The sequence below is a fragment of the Sciurus vulgaris genome (genome assembly GCF_902686455.1).
Source record: "Sciurus vulgaris genome assembly, chromosome: 8".
Taxonomy (NCBI): domain Eukaryota; kingdom Metazoa; phylum Chordata; class Mammalia; order Rodentia; family Sciuridae; genus Sciurus; species Sciurus vulgaris.
Genome location: NC_136468.1, coordinates 126132638 through 126139179, shown reverse-complemented (window position 1 = coordinate 126139179; position 6542 = coordinate 126132638). Strand labels below are relative to the sequence as shown.

General features: G+C 43.8%; 1 pseudogene across 1 annotated transcript; it reads right to left on the bottom strand.

Moving 5' to 3' along the window:
• Nucleotides 1-286: 286 nt before the first annotated feature.
• LOC306668907 (olfactory receptor 2T2-like) lies at nucleotides 287-4320 on the bottom strand (annotated as a pseudogene). Its single transcript has 2 exons — nucleotides 4276-4320; nucleotides 287-1230 (listed from the first exon to the last, which is right to left on the bottom strand). The product of its transcript is annotated as an olfactory receptor 2T2-like (transcript).
• Nucleotides 4321-6542: the final 2222 nt, after the last annotated feature.

Sequence of the window (6542 nt, the reverse complement as noted above, 5' to 3'; positions counted from 1 at the left end):
CTAAAAGAGGTGCTCACCTGGGGCTAGAGTGCCACCTGCCTGAGAACACTGGCTAGAAAACATTTGCTGTTTGACCCATGCAAGAGGTTGACCCATGCAAGAGGTTGGCTAGTGCTGATGCACTTGCTAGCTTTCTTATGACTTCTTCATGATGCTTGCACAGTCTGGTTAGCCAACTGAGAACTTCAGACTGCCAGAATGACACTAAGCATATTTCAGAACCAAAATCAAATCTTCTGGAAAGATACTGTGTCACTGGTCACATAAGCAGGATGCCCTCGGTCCCCTAGTATTTCCTAAACACATCCCCTGCTCTTATTCTCTGGGAGGAAGCACATCTCCCCAGAACTTTCCTCAAAGCTGAGGCCACCTATTTTTTCCTCAAGCTGTAGATGAGGGGGTTGAGCATGGGATTGAGGATGGTGTAGAAGGCAGATACAACCTTTATGTCTTTCTCTGGCATATGGTAGGAATGAGGTAGAACATTAGTGTAGAAGGCAGTTCCATAGAACATGCTCACCAACATGAAGTGGGAGGAGCAAGTAGTGAAGACTTTGCCCTCCACAGAGTTCATGTGGTAGATGGTGATTAGGATGTGCATGTAGATCACAGAGATGAATAAAATGGGGATAAGCAGCATCAGCATGCAGCAAGCATACATCAGGTTCTCATAGAGTGATGTGTCTATGCAGGACAATTTCAGCACTGCTGAGCTCTCACAAAAGATTGATTGATCTCTTGGGACCCACAGTAGAGGAAACTCATGGTCACAGGCATCAATATGAATCCATCCAAGCAGCCCACAACTCAGGAGCCCAGAACCATGATCAAGCAAATCCTGCAGTTTATGAGGAGAGGGTACCACAGAGGACTGCACATAGCCACATACCAGTCATAGGTCATAAGTCCCAGCAGAAAGAACTCTGTTCCAATCAGGATTAGGTAGAGGAAGATCTGAAGTGCACATCCCAGGAAGTAATGGTCTTTCCTTGAATAGCAGGTCTTGGAGCATCTTGGGAACAGTGACACAGATGTAGACAGTGTACATGTTTGAGAACTGGTTCGTCAAGAAGTACATAGGTGTGTGGAGGTGGGAGTCCACATGGATGAGTAGAACCATGACCACGTTGGCTATGATGACCACCATGAAGATAAAGAACATACTGCAAAGATAAGCCCAGGGAGTGTTGGACATGTGATGAGGTCCAGGAGGGCGAAGTCAGTGCAGTTCTGGAAATGGGCTCCATGTCCAGGTCATAGCCCCTGGGCTGTGAGACAGAAAGTTGTTGGGTTAACTGGTTGTCCAATAATTACTCAGCACAAATAGCATGCCAGAAGCAATGTGGAATCAGGGAAAAAGCAACTTCAGAATGATTTTGAATTTCAGCTGCAATATTAAGATTCATATGACTTTGCACAGATACATTGACCTCTAATTCAGCTCCATCATTTGGAATAGGTCATCGGAATCTATGTTCCATGGGCTGGATGTGAGAGGGAAATGTAATCTTTTGTTTTCAACCATCTTCTACATTCATTTTATAATCTTACACTCTGGGTTGGAAGCCTTCTGAGGTATTCACCTGCCTCTTAACCTCTACACTGTCTCATCAACACTGTACCTGAGTTCATGTAATGGCAGGTGCTCTCCACCATTATGATAACCACTCTGTTAGGGCAAGGTGCAGACCCCTTCTAAAATCTCCAATTGGTGTGAAATGAATGCAGAGACAAGGATGCTGGACACATTTGGTTTGGGGTTTGCTGTTATTTCTCCATAGTGCTGTGAAAGTTTGGGACATCAGAGGTAAGCAGGACAATTCTGGTCACTGAATTTCAGATCAGGTCCACTGTCCTGCAGTCAAACCTGTCCTGCAAAGGGAGCTTAGGTATTAGCATGGGCCATTTCTGGCACTTGGCTTCCTCATTCTGCAGGACAGCTTGGGGCCAGAGCTGAGTGAGGACCACTGTAAAGTCTGCTCCACAAGTTGGGCTCTGGGTCATTGACTGGGGTCTTTTTGACTGATACCATGGAGTTTCTGAAATTTTATGACTCATTAATGGCCACAGCATGCAGGGAAGGCCTGAGATGCTCTCAGGTGTTGTTCAGTCAGATCCTTGGCAGACTTCCTGACAGGGTAGTAAGTCACCCCTCAGAAGGAGAGATTATTCTAGGAGCCCTGGGCCAACTAAGTCTTCTAGCCTTACATTTATTTCTCTACAGTGCTACTGATCCTTCATGTTTGTAAGTTAAAATAACTATGGGTAGGAAAGAATTATCTAAAATCAGAGTGAAAAATACACAGCAATATTGAAACTCCTTCATATTAATTAAATTAAATTAAAAGAATCCTCATGATTTTTACTCTAGTGTTGTGAAAATGCATACCTCTTTGATGTATTCAAAAAGATTGAGAAGTAAATTGTCCATTTTGTTATCAGAAAAAAATAGGCCTCTCTTAATTTTTGTGACAGAATTTCAGGAGAAGTATATTTCTTCAAACCGTGTTGGCCAGTAGTACTATAAAGTACAGTTGAATTTTTTTATTTTTTATTTATCTTAATTTTTTATAGACTGCATTTTGATTCATTGTACACAAATGGGGTACATCATTTTGTTTCTATGGTTGTACATGATGCAGTATGGAGAATCCTCAGAATACTTGGAATGGACCCATGTTTTGACCCAGTTATCCCACTACTTGGTTTATGTCCAAAGGATTTAAAATCAGCAAACTCTAGTAACACACCCACATCAATGTTTATAGCAGCTCAGTTCACAATAGCTAGATTGTGAATCCAAACTAGATGCCCTTCAACAGATGAATGGATAAAGAAACTCTGGTATATATACACAATGGAACACTTGAATCTTTGACTCCAAGAGTACAAATATAGTCTCTGAAGCACCAAGTAGAAATAACCCCCTTTGGCTGTAGCCAGAATGAGAGAAGAATAGAGGAACATATTTCTGCTCAGTGTTCACCCAAGTTGGGAACTTATTAGAAGAAAAAGTCTAGATGTGTAAGAATGCTCCGGAGAGAGAAAGTGAGGCAACTTATTGTTCGACAGAGCTGAAGCTCAGTGTGTGACAGCTCATCCACCAGGGAGGAAAGCAGACACCTGAGATGAGAGATAACTCCTGGCAAACTGGACAAAGTTCAGCCCCCTTGTACTTCCTTAGTATGTGGAAGACTTACTTGTGATAGCCACAGCTCCAATCACAAGCAAAGAAAATATACAGATAGTGCTGTAACTAAAACTTGACTTACAGGGCTTCTGAACCACTGCTGGGAATGAGTAGATTCATGCAGGAAGACAACTCCATTCTGACTGACCACTCAATCAGATGCATTGTGGCTGCTGTACATCAATGGCTGCTGCCCAAAAAGCAGTTGACAAACAGCCTTCGAAAATATATTTTGAAGAACTGAAATGAATAACAATGTGAAAAATGAAAATTATCTAAGAAATTAACTGAATTACCTTGGAAAATAACAAGTCGTTTTTGAGTTGAAGCAGAGGTATGAGAGTTGTGCTGCAGGTAAGTCCGCTTACACCTCACATGGTGTTTGAAAATGGGACAAATCATTAATCACTGTGCCTCTGTCTCTCTGGTTAGGAATGAAAACTTGCCACCTACTGTGTCCTCGTCAGAGTGGATGTGGAAGGGGAGAACACAGATAATGAACAGGGGAAATACACTTCGAACCCCCTCCTTGCTGAGTTCAAGACCCAGGTTGCCTGCTGGTGTGACTATGGGAGTGTTGCATGTGGGGCCTGTAAGAGTGCGTGCTGCATGTGTTTTGCTTGTGTGGTGAGTGTGTTTGTGTATGCGCATGGCCACAAGTGCAATGTGTGTATGGTCTTGGGTGTGTTGTGCAGTGTGGTCTTGGAAGTGTTGTGGGCAGTGTAATCATGCTGTGAGCATGCAGAATTTATTCCTGCTTCTGGTGTGTGTGCTGTGCATGTCTGAGTGTGCCTACATGTTTTTGAGTTCATCCATGTGTGTACTGTGGGTGCTGTGTTTGTGGTGTATATGTGTGTGTGTGTGTGTGTGTGTGTGTGAATGTGTAAGGAACACTTTGTAAGGAGTACCACTCTACAAGCCTTAGTCAGCCCTAAAGAACAACTTTCTGAAAGCAGCTAAATCAGGGCTTGTACTATGAACATACTATTTCTTGAGGTTCTTCTCATGTGGGTTCCCAGCACCCACCTCTCACACGACAGTGACACTACTGTTCAACGTACATATGCTTGGGTTTCTTCTCTTACCTCAGAGCCTGGATCAGTCTCCCTCTCCTCCACTCTCATCTCCATTCTCAATGCCTCATGCTTTCTCTGATTTCCCTGACCAACATCAGTCTTTCTAAAACTATAAAATAGAATAAAGTCAAACCTCTTATTTGCATGATCTGAGCTTCAGGTCTTTCTGCTGTTCAAGGCAGATAATGTCCTTTCCTAGAGTTGGTTAGAATGTCACCTAGGATATTGTCTCCCAGGACTGGTGGCAACCCCACTGGTGGGCAGGATTCTAGAGTTCTGTAGTCTGCACCTTTGTTTGCAGACGGACAGGAGGGCTGGGTTTGGTGAGAGGATTGGCACCCTTTTGGTCAGCCTCCTAGTAAGGACAGGTGAGGGAAGTCCACAGCTTCTGCAGATCACCAGGAAGAGAAGCTTTGTGTCTGAGACATCAGGCGCAGGGATGTTCTGGAGAAGTAACAGAGCCCAGGTACAGTTGGTGCCGCTCACAGCAACTTGTTAAGATACCCCCAGGTGAGGGCAGAGAACATGACACCAGGGGGAGGCCCCTGAGCCCATGCCTTCTGACACCTTCACAGGTATCTTGCAGCATTGGAACTCAGGGGCCAGTGCCAAGATCCTGTATGGCACGAGGCTTTTTACCATGAGGACATTGCCCAGTTGACCTGGGGTCCTGCAATATCCCCACAGGGAAGAGGTGCACCCACTGCCAGGGACACAACCCCTCATGTGCCCCACACCTGTGCTCAAGTCACTGTGCCCATCACAGCTGGGTCTCAGAGAGCAGGATCCCTGACACTGCCCAGGGTGCAGCCAGCTGGACAGATGTGGCCTGTAGCAGAAGTCCTCAGAGAGGTGGTTACTGTGAGCCTATCATGGGGCTATCTGGAGTAGAGAAATGCATTTTTGTCAATAAATACATGTTATTTCATCAGAAGTGTGGTGGCAGGGGCAGCTAGTGCAGCCATTTAATTAAAACAAGCTCCATGGAGGGTTTCAATCATTATTGCACTATAAATCCAGGGGATGGAAAGTAGTCAGTGGAGACCAGGCCCAGCCACTGCTGTTGGTCTATGGGAAATGTCAAAGCCCAGGAGGGACAAATGGGCACAGATGTCTTCCTATCAGAACATTGTCCCCAGTCCTGAACACAAATATTCCTGGATCTGAACTTGATAATCAGACCCTGGAGACTTCCAAGCCTTACTCACAAAGGGAAGGGAGAATGGGAGGCTCCATAATTCCTCAGATTTTTTAAAGCATCTTCCTCACTCTCTGTCAGTGTTGTCACATGTCATGAGTATTAACAAACACAAAGGAGTACAGTAACTCTGAGGAATATATGGAAAACTAGAAAAAGGAAAGGAATCACCTGGAATAATTGATGCCTCTTTACAAACACTATTATTATGTCTTTGCTTCATTTACCTATCTAGGCAGTGCTGGGGATTGCAGGTAGGGCCTTCTGCATTCTGTGCAAGCACTTGGCCATGTAAGTACACCAGTGCTGAATGCATGATTTAACTTTAGTATGATTTATTTATTGTTTGTTTGTTTGTTTGGTACCAGGGTCTGAATCCAGAAGTGATTTAGCACTGAGCCTCATCCTAACACTTTTTATATTTTATTTTCCTAAGTTGCTTTAGGGCCTTACTAAGTTTCTGAAGCTGTCTTTGATTTTGTGATTCTCCTACCTCAGCCTTCCAAGATGCTGGGACTACAGGTGCATGCCACCACTCATGTTTCTTTAGCATGCTTTCTATTTTCTACTTAGTGGTGTTTAAGACACTTTCACCGTGTAGATGTGCAGTGTCTGCTCAGAGCATTGCAATGGTTGATTGATGTGGCATGCACTTTCAAGTGCTCCTTGTTTGGTTGACAAGCACATTGCTTCTAAGTTTGCTTATGAAACACTATACCTTGAGGTTGCTTCTCTGGGTAGGCCACGGAGGGTGGGTTATTGGGCTTTAGAAGCCTGTCACCAAAGTGCTAGACAAGCTGTTGACTAGGGATGTTGGCCAACCACAGAGCACACTCAGGACTCTGTTCTTCCCCAGCACTTAACAAGGGCATCTAAATGTTCATTGCTTTGATTTTCTTTGTGACCAAGAAATTTGAGCATGTTTTCATGTGTATATGTTTTCTTTCTATTATTTATTTTAGAATTTAATTGTTCATGACATTTGTCCTTTTATGTATTATGGATTTCTCAAAAGTGACATGCTCTCATTACAGAATAAGGGCATTCTTCTAAATGTAATATTTATTGCAACTACTTC